The sequence below is a fragment of the Taudactylus pleione genome, unplaced genomic scaffold, assembly GCF_031769625.1.
Source record: "Taudactylus pleione unplaced genomic scaffold, aTauple2 ptg000127l, whole genome shotgun sequence".
Taxonomy (NCBI): Eukaryota; Metazoa; Chordata; class Amphibia; order Anura; family Myobatrachidae; genus Taudactylus; species Taudactylus pleione.
This window is the reverse complement of record NW_028284529.1, coordinates 20,097,253-20,115,917: the sequence shown is the minus strand read 5'-3', so window position 1 is coordinate 20,115,917 and position 18,665 is coordinate 20,097,253.

Sequence of the window (18,665 nt, the reverse complement as noted above, 5' to 3'; positions counted from 1 at the left end):
CCCCCATCTGGCACAGGCAGCAAATATAATAAAAGGTTATTGATATTGTGGCACAGTATGCATGATCAAACAGTGCAGCACTGCTGCAAAGCAGGGAAGTGGCCTGGTTCGAAGAGGAGCAGCAGCCAGAAGACAATAAATTTAGTGACTGGGCTAGAGCTGGAGGGATGTAAAGGGTTGGATGACACAGACAGGGCCAGATTAACAATGGGCAGATGAAGCTACAGCTCCAGGCTTCCACATAAAAATAGGCCCATCATCATAAGTATTCAAATTGTATATCTAGTTTTTTTATCATGGCAGCATGATGATGACCAGTTGTCTAACTGGCCACACAGTCAGTCATAATAAATAATGAGTATTAAAAATAGTATTTCTAGTATTCTCACAAAATTATGCAATGTTTTTTTTTTATGTATTTCAGGAGTCATTGGGGCTGATAGTGTAGGGGGTGTACACACCCACGTGGCTCTGGCCACACCCACACAACACTCATCACAGCTCCTCCCCTTCTCAGTATAGGCCCTTGAACATTCTCAGCTCCAGGCCCATGTGGTGCTTAATATGGCCCTGGACACAGGGGCCCCCATAAAGACACAGGGGAGACCTGGAAACACACAGGGACCTGGAAAGATACTGGGGAGCCTGGGGAAATACAGAGGGGTGACATGAGGGGACATGATGAGACACAGAAGGTTGACATGAGGGGCCTGTCATTACACAGGAGTGGTCTGGAGTGACACAGGGGAGCCCGGAGTGACAAAGGAGAGACTAGAGAGACACAGGAGGAGCTTAAAGAGACAAAAGAGTGACACTTGGTGGGCAAGGAGTGAAATGGGGGAGCCTAGAGAGACACAGAGGGGGCCTGGAGTGACACAGGGGGATACTAGAGAGACACAATGAAGCCTAAAGAGACACAGGGGCCCTGGAGTGACACAGATTGGGCCAGGAGTGACACAGAGTAGGCCTGGAGTGACATAGAGAGAGCCTATAGAGACAAAGAGGAGGCCTGGAGTGACACAGGGGGCACCTAGAGAGACATTGTGGGGCCTGGAGTGACACAGTATGAGCCTGGAGTGACACGGGCTGGGCCTAAAGTAACCCAGGGGGAGCCTGGAGTGATACAGGGGAGCCTGGAATGACACAGGGGGCACCAGTCCCTTTCTTTGCCAAGGGAGCTCAGACCCCTTGATACACCACTGAGTACAATGTCCTGCAGTCATACTGGTGTTAGTGGTATGTCATACAGCCCCGGGAGTAATGTCTTGCAACTAAATTGGTGTGAGTACAATGTCCTGCAACCCTGGAAGTAATGTCCTGAAGTCATACTGTTGTTAGTACAATTTCCTGAAAAATTGGGAGTAATGTCCTGCAATCGTTCTGGTGTGAGTGCAATGTCCTACAGCCCTAGGAGTAATTTGCTGATGGGATTGGTGCAATGTCCTGCAGTTCTGGAAGTAATGTCATATAGTAATACTGGTGTCAGTGCAATATCCTGCAATAGAGATGTGTCCGGATTGGAGGATCTTGAGGAGATTCCAATAGATCTGAGTCACGGTTCTGATCTTCCCTCGGTTTGGAATTCAGATTTTAAATCCAAATTTTGGGTGTTGTATTGCAAAAATTTAAGCTATTATTCAAAACTTTTTATCATCTTAAAAAAAAAAAAAACATCCAAAACCAAAACCCTTGAGTGTGGTTTTGTAAAACCAAATCTTGAATATGAATCCAGATACAAAACCAAAACATGCTTGCACACATACTGTATGTATAATCAATAGTATGGCCATGGTACAGATTTTTTTCCACATACTGTAGTCCACATACTTGTCTAACACCAACGCATCTATCCCAGCATAGAAGCAATCAGTGTCAAGCACCTGAAGCCAGGACATGATGGCTTGCTGAACTTCACCAATGGTTGTGAATCATCTTCCAACCAGGTGCTTCTTCAATGGTCCAAAGAGATGGAAATTACTTGGTGCCAGGTCACGGCTGTAGGGAGGATGGTCCAGAACCTCCCAATGGTAGCACCGTAACAACTCAAGCATGTGGTTGGCTGAGTGTGATCTGGCATTATTGTGCAGCAAAACAATGACTGTTCAAAGCAACCCAGGTCATTTTTGATGAGCTGCGCTCCACAACCCGCTCAATGTGTCACAATAGCAGTCAGCATTTCCAGTATCTCCCTTGGTTAGGAAATCACCTTCAATGCGGTACAAATTGTCATCTGTGGTGGACTTGCTTGGCCTGCCAGATCGCTGCTCATCTTGAACGTCTGTCCTGCCATTATCAAAGTAGTGACAAACCCAAATCCGAGGTGTACAGTGATAACATGACATTATCACCGTGCACCATGACAACTTGGCAATGAATTTGAGCTGTTAATCTGCCATTTAGACACAGAAATCTGATCACACTACAAACCTCAATGTTTAACCATGTTTCTGCCGGCCCCGCCATCTAGGGGTGGTGCTAAGGTGTTTAACGCCCCCCTGCAAACTATAAACTCCAGCCTGGCACCTCCCTGCTGTGCAGGGACAGCTGAGCATATCGTGCTGGCCCTGCTGCCATCTTACAACTTATGTTGGGACAGTATGATTAATATGAGATGCGGTCTAATGGACGCGAGGGGAGGCAGTGGTCTACCTCCTCTGGTCTGGTGGGAAATAAGAATGAAATGGAGAACATTACACACGTGAGAGGTCTTGTTACCTTACTTATTGAACCACCCTCATATTTTAATATGCTATAAAGGGGTACAGATTATATTATTTACAGCTTTTTGGGAAAAGCAGTTTACTATTGCTTAGAATTTTCTGTATAACTGAGTAAACATATAGTTTGCTACTTATATTACTGTTTAAATCCAAATAAACAATCTGATTCTGTGTGATAAATATTGAGGATGAACTCAATTAACAGATTCCAAGTTAATTTAGAAGACACCATTTCCTTATACTAAATTTAAATGTGGATATGGGTACTAAATATCCTGCAAGGTTTGTGAACTAATCTTAAGTGGTTTAAAGAAGTTTACTTTTTTTACATGTGTGTGTGTGTGTCCTGAAACTGGTTAAAAAAATTAGGTACCTTTATAGGAGCCTTGTGGAGCAGAGAGGTACAGTAATAGCCCATAATAGAGTTGTGGAAAATCCTAACAGATGGTTACTGATGGTGAAAGGAAATCCCTATACCTCAGAGTGGTAAAGTATAAGTTTCCACTCAGCTTCACTCAAGCAGTAGAGTGACCCTACCCCAATCTGTACAGACTAGTGGAGTGAGATTATTTGATCACACACCTATTCTGAAAAACAAATTCTGCCTGAAATTTTCTCTGTGGTCACCATCTCAACTATTATTATTATCATTATTATTATTATTATTATTATTATTATTAATAATAATAATAATAATAATAATAATATTATCAATGGATGCAGACCCCCATGTTTTGGTTTTGGTTCTAAATTATTGTCGTGTTTTGGTTCAGTTTTGGTTTTGGATTACTTTAATAATGTATAAAAACAGTTAAAATCATGTAACTTGGACCTATTTTGACCACCTCGTGGCTCCTGAAATCATAAGGGAGGGACTTAAATGCAATCCAAAATATGCAAGATCCGTTCTTTAGATACAAGTTCTGAACTTGTTGAGAAGACCCGAGGTGGGACTCGGTTCTACTCTGAACCCCAAAGTTATACAAACCAGGACTTGGTTCGACTTAGAACCCCATAGTTCAGGTGTATTCAGTTTTCAGCAAAACTGAATTTTCTAAAGGAAAAGGGCATAGCTGAAATATTAGGAGCAAGGGTAGTGATGGTCTAAGAAGGCTCTATATAATAGTATAAGCGCTAAAAAACAGATGGGTTTTCAGAGAGGGTATAAAGCTATGGTAGAGACTTATTGGGCATGGTAGGAAATTCCATAAGTGGCAGTAGAATAAGAGAAGTCACATAGTCACAAGTGCAAGGTGGTTACCAAAGACAAGATGCAGGTCAGAAGTAGATATAAGGGAACACAAAGCAGAGTATTTTGATATGAGATTTTTAGTTGTGTGAAGGGGTGATGTTGTTGAGGTCTTTGTAAGTAGGGGCAAACAAGTGACTTCCATAAATGAAGGCATAAGAAGGCAGTGTAGGGACTTGAAAATGGCATAGCAAATCAACTCCTATTACCCCCAATCAGAAAACACACTTCCTTTACTCACACAGTTTATTGAAATCTCTTTTGTCAGATTTTTGTTCCTAACACTCCACAGAGACTGCACAGACTAACCTGTTTTATTTATTTATTTATTTGACTATTGCTACTTCTTAAAGTCATTATATGTTTCTAATTCTCCTTATCACCCACATACTTCTCATACCACTAATGCATTCCCTAGTCATACAGAACAATACCACACAGTTCAAAGGCAATTGTTATTTTGCTATCTAATATATAATTTTTTCCCACACCTATTAGATTTACATTTATTTCAGCAAGAGCATATTTAGCTTCTCTTTAATGTCACTGTATATTATTTATTCAAATCATGACATGTTGGCGCTTCATAAATGAAGGAAAGGATAGTAATAATATCCTTATCCCTCTGCTATTCTCTGTGTAAAATCACTTATCTTATTTCTGAAAACTAATAAGCTCATTTGGGGTTTAGTACTAATGCTCTGTGGCTGACAGCCATATTTACTGTATCTTCTCTATGTCTTCACCATCTGTTTGTCTACACAGATAATTCTGTCTCTATACTCAAACAACCTACTGATCCCCAAACAAACATTCTTGTGTGACTGCATCAAATCCCCCAACAAGCACCTTTTTCCTTTTCGATCTGTATTCATTTCTTGTATCAAGCTACTTTTCCTATATACTGTAAGCTTGCAAGTAGCAGCCTATTACCTTTATGTCTTTGTTGACACCCAATCAAGTTTTAGGGTGATGCTATATAAATAAATGCTAATAAAAAATAACCACATTATCTACTAATGCAGGAAATTATTGTTTTGAGTTAGGTTTAACAATATGAATTCCCCCTTGAGTTGTACTGAGGTACCAATGGGAGTAAATGTACAGCAGCATGAAAGAACTTTGGGTATGATTCACTACCGATTGCAACTGCGATTGCAATAGCGATTATGCATGCAGTCTAACTGTGATAGTATGCTAATCCATTGCGACCGCTATGCCATCGCAGCACAACATAAGGATGCCCTCTTTACCTTACACATATGCGTAATCCTTAGTAAGACTGCAAAATCATCGGTAACATCGAGTACCATTGCAGCCTCATGCACACTTGCACAAGCAGGACCTTACTCAGAAATTGCTAACCATCTGGTACGCAGTGAGAGCTCAGGCTGCGTATGGTATCGCATTGGATAATTTATGCATGCCCCTGCAACGGCGTTCAAAAACACTGGCACTCCTGCGTTTCGCCAACCACCCCCGATTCACCACCCCCAAATGGTACTTCCTGTCAATCACTCTGCGATGGGTCTGCGTAGCCACTATGATCGCAGTCCCAATCGCAGTGGCTGGTTTGCACACGCGCATTGCGATGCATACGCATGCGCTGTATGCAGCAATCGGCTGACTGCGTGCGTATTAGCAGTTGCGATCCTTGCTGAATCAGGCCCTTTGTCAGAATAGGCAGACTCCCAGTATAAACTAATTACAGTGATGTAACACCTGGCAACTTTAAAACTCAGTACTGTTGTACTGCTATACTCTACTATGTTCTGCCATCGACAGAAATAGCCATAAAAAATATTATTTACTGTATATTGCTATTTTAATTATTACTGCAAATATGGAGTTAACATCCATTTAACATCCATTTACTTGCTAATGTGGTACCAACTCTTTAGTGTAGAGCAAACAATGGCCCTCATTCAGAGCCGTACGCTCTGAGCAGAGCGCACGCTCTGAATGAGGGCCGGGCTCCATTTTCATGGAGCGTCCTCCTGGACGCTCGTATAGCTGTGGGTCACCACCCACAGGCTATACGAGCGTGCTTTGTGATGGCCGCGATGGTCGAGACCATCGCGACCATCGAAATTGCGAGCCGGAGCCTGCGGTTGAGGTTTTCAACCACAAGCTCCGGAGTGATTTTGGCTCTATCAGAGCCAAAATCACTCCCACTGACATCACTAGTGATGTCAGTGGGCCGTCTTCTGACGGGAGGCGTTCCCGTGGGAATGCCCCCGTCAGGGAGGCACGCCCCCGGCACGCCCACCAAAGGGGGCGTGCTGTCAATCATCATTGACAGCACGCCCCCTTTGATCGGACACAACGAGCGAAGGACTTTCCTTCGCTCGTCGCGTCTGGCGCATGCGCACGACGGAGCTCCCTCCGTTGTGCGCATGCTCAGTGCATAACATCGACCCACTTGCGAGCGGACAGCCGCTCGCGAGTGGGTCTGAATCAGGCCCAATGTCAGTTTCTATAGGGAAGACAATACACTACGCTTAATGGAATATTGTTTCTAACTTGGAAAAAAAATCACATCCTGTACAAGAATCTTGTTTGGCAAACACCCTGTACAATTAGATCTGGAACATTGTTTTTAAACCATCTGGATTTTTAGAACATCTGGAACTTTGAAATAATGTTTCCAAAAAGTTTTTTTCTTTATCAACAATTATAATAATTATGTAAAGATTTTAATAAATATCCTAAAATGTTACATTCATGTATCACACTGGCAATCATTGTTGTTTATTCCGTTACGTAAAATATAATGCAGATACATTGTAGCATACATTGTAATTTATCCATGTGCATTGTGATAAACATTTGCCAGAGCTATAAAAGAATCATATGTATGAAGGAGATTTTAATTATGTGTATACATTGTTAGTATTCAGAAGCTCTGCAAAGAAATCACCTTGAACTTTTTTTTTCCTTATGATTAGCCTCTTCCGCTTAGTAATGACTGACAGATTTGAAAATCTGCTTGAGCTGCCAAGTTTTGTTCTCTTGCACCTGGAGCAACTGCAAAACTTTGATATAATCCATTGCGACATACAGTTTATCAAAATATGTTGAAGTAAATAATCTTACTTGCACTGCCAACAAGCAAATGCAGCTTGTTTCTCTCTGTGTCACTAAAGAAAAGCCATGGTATTACTATCTTATGGGGTCACTAAATCGAACATGCTTGTTGGGTTATATAAAATAGCTACTAATGATATATAAAAATAAATCTGCAAAAATAAAGAACAGTAAAATCCTTATAAGATTATTTGGATAAAATTTAGATTTTCTGGGTACATTTTACCTGTACACAGCAGAAGCCTCTCTGTTTATTGGAATGAAAAACAATGTACTGTAGCCAGACCTTTTTTAAGGCATACTGTACATGCATAATATACATTTTAATACATTTACCAATTTACTTTATAATCCATTACCTGATGCACATTATGAAGGTAAGTCTCTTACTAGCCTCTGTTGTGTGTACATTGTACTTCTGTAAATGACACATTAATACAATAAATTAAAAAATGAAAGCAGATTATTGCCTACACTAGTAATATGAGACCGGGAGCTGTAATCCCACTTCTCTCTGATTAAGTAAGGACCCAGGGAAGGTAAGACAAACTCCCCCCAAAGTGCACCAAATTGTGGTTACAAATAATAGGCTATGCTCGTATCAGCATATGGATCATCATACAGCCAAAACAAACATACCACAGGCTCAGATGCTCTTGTCTGCATGGTTTCACAATATTTTGGCCAACATACAGTAGGCTATCTTTCTGTTCTGACCAACTAAGAAAGTGCCTGGAGATGTCAACCCACCTGTGTATGTGTGGTAAAGATTCATTTTTAAATCTTTATATTGGTGGATCAGAAATATGTTTTGATGGAATGTGATTACTTGCCAGCCAAAGATGAATATGGTCCTATAACTTCATACTACCCACTGGATTTGCATCAATGTAGACTATATTTGTACTCAAGCATGGATTGTTCACAAGATATTGGTGGTGCAACAGGATTTAAAATATTGGTTTATTATACACATGATATTCCTCAACTATGGAAGGGTAAGTACAATCACTTAGAACTTACGATATATGTATACTGTATATATATATATATATATATATATATGTATATGGAAATGGTTACTTAGCTGGTACCTTTAAGCTGTGTGTGACGTTTTCCTTATATGTGTGGAGCGCCGCACCTGACAAATTATATATCTATATATATATATATATATAAATATATATCTATATATATATATATATATATATATATATATATATATAAGTTACAAGGGGTTTAAATATACATACAGGGAAAACTTTTCTTCATTTCTAAGACATCCTAAGATTGGTGGCTTTTCTTTAGCACTTTAGCAGTAAGTGCTTGTTCATGACAATTTAAACGTTGTTGAATGGTACAAACTTTTTATTTGTTTTCTTCTTTTTATATGTATTTTATTCTTCCAAGTCATCATGCAAAAAAAGGACCCAAACTTAGTACCAAGCCCACTTGATGTAGTGTATGGCTGGGGCTTATTGAAATAAATAAATGACTTTTGAAGCATAGGCTTAATTATAATAACTCTCCCTGACCCTTAGAATTATCCTAAATTTTAATTGATTTATAATATTTAATATATTGGTGTTTTTATTAATGCCAATTTATTCAAGTCAGCTCAATCCTGGTAGTGCAACATATTATATTAGTGAAATGTGGAATTAATATTAAATATCTACTTTTTAATGAGTGTATAAAGCTTTGAGATAAAAATTCTCCTCTTTAAATAGTTGAAGCTCATGTTGCTAAAAAACATAATCACTCTTGTCCTTTTTTCAAAACTTAGGGACAATTAATGTTGTAACAGCTAAAAATATCCATTAATTATGGCTGAATCAAACATCCGTGAAATGCAGATGGTAACCATAAATCAGAACAATTGGTGTGTCTAGAAATTAACATGATCAAAAAGTTTCTCTCTGCCAGCTGCCTTTGACAACTAATATCTAAGTGTTTTACCTGTTACATACTAGATCCATTTATGTGGAATGTGGATGATAACTAGGTCACAAGAAAACATACAACGTCACAGGTAGATCCACGTATAAGTTTTTTTTAAAGAGACATTATTACTCATTCAAGGGCAAGCAGATTTGAGGGTATAGGATAAGTGGTGCCACCTCACAAGGACCACACTGCCCTGTGGAACCTGACTTTGGCATGGTTATAACAGCACTCTGTAGCCTAGAGAGCCACTACAGATTCTGGTGGCACTGCCAGTGCCCATCATCATGACATCATGCTGTCACATGTTTAGGGGTAGTGACAATACTTTGCAATTATCACCCTGCTACAGCCCTGTGCAAATGTATTTTATATGTTTTTGGAATGTGTATGGCGCCTAGCATATGCAACTACTGGTGATGCTAAGGGGCGCAAGCACAGCTGATTGCTAAATTTTGTGCTTAATTATGTTTAATTATACCTGTTTGCACATGTACATTTTGCACCAAGGATTGGCTTGGTGAAACTGCACACTTATAATGAAGATAGCTGTGAGACCAAGCGGATGTACTATATTTTGGCATTATGGAGCTTGATGATAACATAACAACTCTGCATACAGGCCACTACAAGCATTTAAGGCCTGATACCTACTTGGATACAACAGTGATGCTGGATGCAGTGGAGCAAGTTTTTTTCTCTGTGCATGCATCTAAACCACACTTCTCATGCATCCAGATTCTGTTTGCACAGAGCTGCATTTGTGATTGAGGCACATGGGAAACATGTTTTTAAAATATATTGAACATTCCTGGGTGGTAAAATGGAGGTGGCTTAGAAAACGCTCAGAGATAGTGTGTCTTATGGGCATGTTGTGGGCATGTTCCAAAAGTGGTTACGTACATAGACACATGATCTTTCACATAGGAGGCAATATTCAGTTGGTGTATCTGCACCTGCCAAAGGGCTGGTGAAATTTTCAGACCGAAGGTGCATCTAAAGATGCACCAAGTGGTATTGGAACACCTGTAAATCCTCACAGGGCTGCCAAGAGCTGAATGTGGCCTGGGAACTGGGTGCACATGGGCAAATCAAGGAGGAAGGGAATAAGAAAACATACTGTGCGCATGGCTCCACACACTGCAAACGGGGACATTTATCCACCTCAGCAACTGACATGGCACCCAACCGACCCGTTCCAACCAGACAGGGCCTGGATAATCAGTACCCCCCCATTGGTGCCCCTGGATGCTCAAAGTGAGTGTCTCAGCCCTTGCACATGCAGGTGAATGGAATCATACCAGGTAGGGCCTTGTAACAGTAATAGCCTAGTCACAGAAGCAATACCAGCAAAAGACATGCACAGTGCAACGACTAATTCAGAATCAGGCCCGTAGTTCTGTGGTTGCAATACAGGCACAATTATGACCTATTTAGTAAAAAAAATAACAATGTTAAACTTATTTTGGAGCCAGTGAATATAAAGATCAGCGGAGAGGTAGTTCTTATGCTGTATGCCCAGAGGGAATTCTCCCTTTGCTTTACCTTAGTATGTTTATATGTTTTTCCTAAATGTTAAAATCAGTTTTCAGTTATTTTAGCATGTATGAAAGGGGTTCTGATAATACCTTCAAGGTTGCAAGGTGAAGTTATACTGTATTTGATGCTTCCCAACCCACATATCATTATATAATTAAAATAGCATTTTACATTCACTGAACTGAAATTCATCTTTAAATCCACATTGCAGACTCTATTTGGTTTTATTATTTTTGCTGATTTTTAAGACCCATTGCTCACAGTGCCTGGCAGCATGGAGATCAGAGCATACAAGGCATAATAATAACTAAATAAATGCATATGAGATCATTTACAGTCTCGTGTGAAAGCTGAGGTTGAGCTGAGGAGCGAATGTCTATCAGAACGTGTACATGAGGGTGTAGTGTAATATCTTATAAAGAGATGGAGATTCAGAGATTGGCTTGTGCCAATAAAGAGACACAGAATTTAGAGGTGAGCTAGAGATAGGACTGAAGTGGAGAAGGCATATCAGAACAATTTGTAGGAAACAGCATCAAGAGTGTAAGGTAAGATGTTGAGGTGGGTGGGGAGACTTTGTTCTGGGTTACTGAGAGATCAAACTGATGGTAGATTGAGGAATGTAGGAGAAGATGGTTGGGGAGTGCAGGATGTAGCATGAGAAAATATTGTGTTATATGGTGTTGATCTTCCCTTTATAGTAGGTGGTAAAGGCTACAAGATAGACAGGTCACCAGAGAAATGATTTGAAGGTGACAGAGGATAGAACACTGGAAGGATAATAGAGAAGTGAAGAAAGTGTGTGTGAATTTAAAGGGCAGTGTTGTAGGATGCATGAAAAGGTGAATTTACAGTAGGGGAATTTTGTAGAGGATGTTGTGGGGTTGCGGTGCTCACTAATACGTCAGTCCTTTTGCTGGTAGTGGGTCTCATTGGTGTGCTATGGTTGAGGTTTGGATTGCTGGAAATTGTATGCGCTGACTGGATCTGCATTGTCTACAGCTAAAGTTGCTCACTTTAGAATTAAATAGACAGAGGGAATTGCACAGGGAAGAGAATTAGATGAGATGTTGCCAGAAGCTATTTGGAGGAGCAGGATGAGAAAGAGGATATGAGACAATATTTGTACTTGTGAGATTTGTCCTGTAGACAAGTTTTGTGTTTCCAGTTATTTTTTGAATGTGAGAGGTAGTGATGACAGTATTCTAGGTTGTAAGGTGAAGCTATATAGGTTGGTGAGTGAGGTGAGAGCAGGAAATAAAACAATTATTTGTTTATTAGTTGAAAGAAATGGAGTGTATGCACACAAACCTGGGTGCTCAATAATTGAAATATAACTAATATATGTCTTACTATATATGTTATGTTATCAGTATATACATTTTTAAATGGATTAGTAGCACCTCACTACTCAGAGAGATGTGGACTCTCTCCACATAGAAATCAATTAACAAAATAAGAGGCAGTAAGTTGCGCTGTGATATTCAGTATAAAATAGTTACCAGCTAGTGAAAAACAAAACAAAATGTAGTATATAAAATATAACAATTTAATACAATATTATTACAATAAGACACAAATTGCATACTAGTATGTAGACCAGGGATGGGGAACCTCAGGCCCTGGGGTTGCATAAGGCCACCAGAATCATTTGGTCTGGCACTCTGAGCTTTTTTTCTGCTAGCTTCATGTGGCTAGCAGGGTGCCTGAAATTGCACCCTGCAGCCAGAATCTGTGCAGCAATGGTATATGGAGCCATGCTGACTGCAGTGCATCCCACAGCTGCTGGAGGGTGCATGGTGGAATAGCCATAGAGCGAACACAACGAACAAGGTGGTCCCACAGATGCTCAATTGGGTTCAAGTCTGGGGAATTAGGGGGCCAGGGAGGTACTTGGAAGTCTTGGTCATGCTTGTCCAACCACTTTCAGACATTTCTAGCCATGTGACATGTCACATTGTCTTGCTAGAAGATCTCAATGTTGCTGGAAGACAATCAGCATGTATGGGTGTATGTGCTGTGCAAGGATGGATTCATAACCAAATCGGTTGAGGGTGCCTTCCACATGGATGAGTGGGCCCAGAGAATGTCATGAAAACATTCCCCAGACCATAACGCTGCCACCACCAGCTTGTTTTCTTCCAGCAATGGTTGCACAGTGTTTGTGCTCCAAAGTTTCTCATCTGACACCCCAACATCCATCTGTTTGATGAAGCAGAAAATGTGACTCATCAAAGAGAGCAACCCTTACCCAAGGGTTGGGTGTGATCATCCGTTTGCTTTGGAGCCCCATACACAGCAGGGTTCGCTGAACTGTTGTTTTAGAGACACGTCTTCTGGCCCCCAGATTCACTTTGATGGTGAACTGCTCCACTGTAATGTGACAGTTGGCCCTTTATAGCCGACTTTCACCTCTCACATCCATGGCACGGGGTGCTCCGCAGTTTCCATGTCAGTTATTTGCAAAGGTGCCATTTGTCCAGTCACGATACACCTTAACCACAGCAGCATGCGAACAGTTCACAAACTGCATTGTTTCAAAGATACTCCCACCCTATGCCCAAAAGCCAATAATCATCCTTTTTTGCAACTTGGATGAATCTCCACTTTTACTTATGACAGCAGCGAGTAACATGTGTGCAGATGGCTTATCACACACCTTGTAAACCCACCAAGCCAGCGCACGGCACGTGACTCACTTCATGGGCTACGTGCTGCCGAAGTCAACTGTAGAATGTGGTCATAATAATGTGACTAGACTGTATATATATATATATATATATATATATATATTAGTAGTTGCCCTGCACTCCTATGCTGAAATAACGTCCCAGGTGCCTATCCAGCAGCTGTAAAGGTAGCTGTAATCAATATACAATATAACCCAAGGATGGCACTCTGGAATAAATGTCAATAATTCAGCCCACTCTGGCACTTAATAAGTTAACATTTCAGAGGTCTTAGTCTCTTTTATCAAGACATCATTGATGATGTCTTGATGAAAGAAGCTAAGACCTCTTAAACATTCACTTATTAAGTGCCAGAGTGGGCTGATTTATTGACATTTATTCCAGAGTGCCATCATTTCGATATATATATATTATATATATATATATATCTGCTTATATTGATTATCAAAAGTATTGCTTTTGCGTGTTCTGGTCCCTATAGGAATATATATTGCACTGGGATGAGATTAATGTTTGTACTTTGTATTTACAGCTTTAGGGTTAGTTCTTCAGTTACACTGATCTTAGTTTTTGACTAGGATAAACACCAGGGCTCTCCAAGAATAAACATTTCACAGGCCTTTGATGTACATTCAATATCCATTAATCCCTGTTTTACTTACAGGCATACAGTATGGCCTGGTGCAGAGTTGAACTCATAATGGCCATCTATGCTCCTGCATTGGGTGCACAAAAACAAAAAATGCTAATATTTGTCCATTCAGTATGCAGAATTGATAACATTGCTGAGGTCAGACCACCCCTGCCCCATAGTTTTCTAGTTATCATCATTATAAGTGTGCCACAGCCTATACTGGGTACATACGGTATTAATGCTTACATTCAAATCTGCATAGCCTGCAGTTGCCTTAGTTGAAACTCCCCATTATAACCCATTTATGTCTCAAGTGGAGATATGCTTGAAATGTTTGCTACTCTCTATTATCCATAGTTGTCAGTTCCGGAGCATGTGCACCATGAAAACACACATGACACAATCCACCAACAGGCATATGTTTAACTCTGCATCAGGGCCATTGACTTCACAGATATCTTTGGGAGTAATCATAATCAAATCTATATATTATTTCCTAATTCTTGATTAATCATAACACATCTTATGAGAAGTTAATAGGACACGCATACCAGATTCTTTATCACACTGTATATAATTCAAGATTTGTAGTGATGTGAAATATATTTGTTATATAACACAAGGAAACAGTGAAGGCATCATTATGGTAACGCTTCAGGAAAGATTTATTAGGAAACAAGGAGGTAGCCTTAGCAAAACAACATGAAGAGGCAGGTTAGAAAGCCAAGTAGTTGGTGGACAGGCCACAGTCTATAAAGTGGTATCAACTAAGTCCCTTGTATTAATTTATCAATGAATTTCATTGATACAATAAAGGTCTTTCATAAACTATGGGTTCATAGTTATACATGAAACTAGCCTACACTATCAATCTAATTAGTTTTCTCATGTTCCCACCATTCAGAGAATGCCACTCCCATTGGATAGCTTGCACACAGACCCCTTTTCTAACATACCATATTAGCTTTGCTAGGAGAGTATACTGCATTGTCCTATTGTTTTTATTTTAAATGTAACACTTTAATTATTTTTGGATTTACAATAGGGCAGAAGTAAAGAAGATACATGTTGATTATGGTGGTCAATAAAGATGAAAGCAAAGGATCTGGTAAACCTCGATTTCTTTTTTACGTTAAGTTAAGTTTGTTGAATTGTCCCTGGCTTTCAGTGTATACAGGCACCAGTCTGCATTGGCAGCCATTTGCATCTGAAAACAAATTGAAATTATATTTTTAGGAGCATTGATAATTGGTGCTCCATATGATAGGCTGGTTGTATTCTGTGGTAATGTTGGACTCAAGGAGTCATATTTAAGAGGGGACCCATGAAACCGGATTTCCACTAAAGTATACATTAAATACATTACAACTAAAATATAATTGATACATGGTATTTTTTTATTTTAGAAGATTCAAATGAAAACTATGCCTCACTTTATATACATTTTCTAAAACATATGCGGGAGTAAAAAAAACCTATAAATACGATATTTGAGTTGCAATGTATGTAATGTGTACTTCATTGCAAAATATGTTTACATTTGATGTTTTTATTGCATTGTGATGTTAAAATAACATTAGATTGTAAAGGGATATTCAAAAACTTGCAAAAAATAAATTCAATTGTAAAATAAATTTGTGCCAACAAAACATACCATGAAAAACAACTTAAATAATATGCTTGCCTTCATAGCAGTGGTCACTTTGACATTTGCTAAAAAAAAAAAAAAACTTCTACAGAAAGCACAGCAAGAAGTGATTTCTTCTAACAGCATTATTTTTACACCTTAGACTTCGTAATTTCCTCTGTCAAGTGTTTCAAGATGACCTGTCAACTAAAAAATGAAAGCTGCGTGATTCACAGGAAATGTGTGCTTTAATTTTGCTTTGAATCACAACTAATTTTTTTCTTTCAAGTGGCAAAAGCGGTTAATGGAAGAAATGCAAAGAGTAATGACGATAATTTTTTTATTTAAGTAGTATAGCAATTGGCAATTAGCGAGGTACCTTACCAGTTAATGTTCCAATGGTAGTAGTTGCTAGAGGGAAAAAGCTGGGATTGTAATGGAAATTTAATGTGCAAGTCACTCACAATTTATAAAAGAGAAGAAAGACCAGGGGGTAAATTTACTAAAGGTTGATTTGCAGGTCGATTTGAGGAGTGATTTACCTCTTCTCAAATCGAATGTAGTGAAAACTGTTTTTTCACTGCATTTACTATTATTCGATTTGTTTTGCGATTTGCAAAACAAATTTGATTTGAGTCGGGATTTGAACAGTGATTTGCAGTTCGATTTGGCATGTTCATGTCCAAATCGAATGGCAAATCACCCTTCAAAACGAACTGCAAATCCCCGACACGTTAGAACTGCTTCAGGCTTTCACTTTCAGCATGAGCAGTTTGTTCTCACATAGATACATGCAGACATCAGTGAGATGCCTGCATGTATCTGCCTTGGAAAAGTGTTTAAAGAGTTAAATTTAAAAAAAAACGTGAGGTCCCCCCAAAAAACTGAACCAGCCCTGGACAGCTGAAACCCAGTTCTGGTTGACTAAGTACAGGAAAAAGATTACGTAGGGTCTCCCTGTACTCAGTACAACCAGTACTGGGCTATTGGAAGCAGGGCTGGTTCTGGATTTACAGGAACAAATTTGCGTAGGGTCTCCCTGTAAATCACAGAACCAGCCCTGGACCCTTTCTAACAGGGGACTGATGCCACAGACAGGGGAGCCCTATCACTGGACCCCCCAGCTGCAGCATCAGCCCAGCCCTGCGTTCATTGGCTGAGAGAGGTCAGGCCCCACCTCCCAGCCAATTAACGGCTCCTCCATTGTACTCAATGGTGGCTGTCGCAGGGTAACTAAAGTTTACCCTGCGGCTCCCACCATTGAGTACAATGGAGGAGCTGTTCATTGGCTGAGAGGCGGGGCCTGACCTCTCATAACCAATGAATGCACAGACACGGAGCTTCAAAGGAGGAAGCTGCGTCTGTGCGCTTCATTCGGGAAGGAATAATCATTCTGGTTAGAATGATTATTCCTTAATGCGATGGTCGGGTTTTCATTTTCTTATTTTAACCCATGGATGCCTACTGGACAAGGGAACCACTGGAGGTAATATAGGTGAGTATGTGTGAGTGTGTATGTATGTATTAAACTTATAGTGTGTAAGGTGTGTGTGTGTTTCTTGCAACATTTCTTTACAGGTGAACTAAATGTACCAGCAGGCCATTAATGCCCCACATGCTGGTACTTGTGGTTCTCCAAGTACCAGCATGCAGGGGAAGCTTGCTGAGACCTGCAGTTCTTTTGGAAAGACAATGTTTTATCACTTCTATTTTTACAAATCACTCACACAATCAACCTTTCACCCACTGCCCAGGGATGGCAGGGATAGCTCCGGGCTATCAGCCTTGGCTAGGGGTGCCCTGGAGAGGGAGACCCTTTTTTTGAATGGGTCTCCAACTCCCCAGGGATCCCTGGCCTGGGCGACTAGCGGTCAGGGCTGATGCTGCAGCTGGGGGGCCTGGTGATAGGGCTCCCCTGGCTGTAGCATCAGTCCCCCATTAGAAAGGGTCCAGGGCTGGTTCTGTGATTTACAGGGAGACCCTACACAAATTTTCCCCGGAAATCCAGAACCAGCCCTGCTTCCCATAGACCAGTGCAGGTTTTACTGAGTACAGGGAGACCCTATGTAATTTTTTCATTTTTTCCCTGTACTTAGTCAACCAGACCTGGGTTTCAGCAGTCCGGGGCTGGTTCTGATTTGGGGGGGGGGAGCTCATGTCAATTTTCTTCTTAAATTTAACTGTTTAAATACTTTATTCAGTCATATACATGCAGGCATCTCACTGATGTCTGCATGTATCTGCTCAAATCGAAAACATGAAGCAGGTCTATTCTATTGGGGATTTGAAGTTCGATTTGAAGTCCGATTTTGAGGTCAATTTTAAATCGAATGATAGTAAATAAGGTTTTTGTGTGTTGAGCTATGTAAAAGTACCAATGTATTTCCGATGCTCGATTTGAGGCCGATTTGACTCAAAATTCAATTTGAAGTCCGATTTTACATTCAATTTGGCCTTTAGTAAATGCCAAAAAGCAAAATCAAATCCAAATTGAATAAAAATCGCATCTCAAATCACTCAAAATGCCAAATCGACCTTTAGTAAATGTACCCCCAAGTTGTACTTCTTTACATAAATGCAGATGGAGACATTTAACACCAAAAAATTTGAAAATCATGGGATCATCCACTATATTATGAGGACTCATGGTAGTATCAACTTTACCCCATTGAATTAGAAATGTCTATACAATGTGGGTAAAGAACAGGCAAACAACATAGTCTGTAAAAGAAATGGATCTCAGAGGGAATAAACGCACAAAGATCAAAATGTCTGTAGATGGCATTTTGAAGGGAAAGAAAAGTGAAGTCATATGTAAGATATATATTCAGCATTGTGAAATGACCCATAAGTCAATGAGAATGAGCTTGTAACCTTAGAATCAATGTATAACACTCAAGGGTATAACTATAGTAATTATGTGGAATGTGTTTTGTTTCTTCTCATTGATCGTAAATTCTTGTTTATTATTTGACAGTACTGTAATATTTTTAAATCACTTTTATTTATAATTTTATTACAGCTCTTATAAAAACCTCATAAGAATTTTTGACATCTGAAAAAAATTGAGCTGATACATTTGAGAGTGTGATTTTGACATTTATGGGCAGCACCTAGATAGATCTGTGTTTTGTCAAATTCTCCCACATGCTGGGTTCTGTAATGTTGGGAGGTA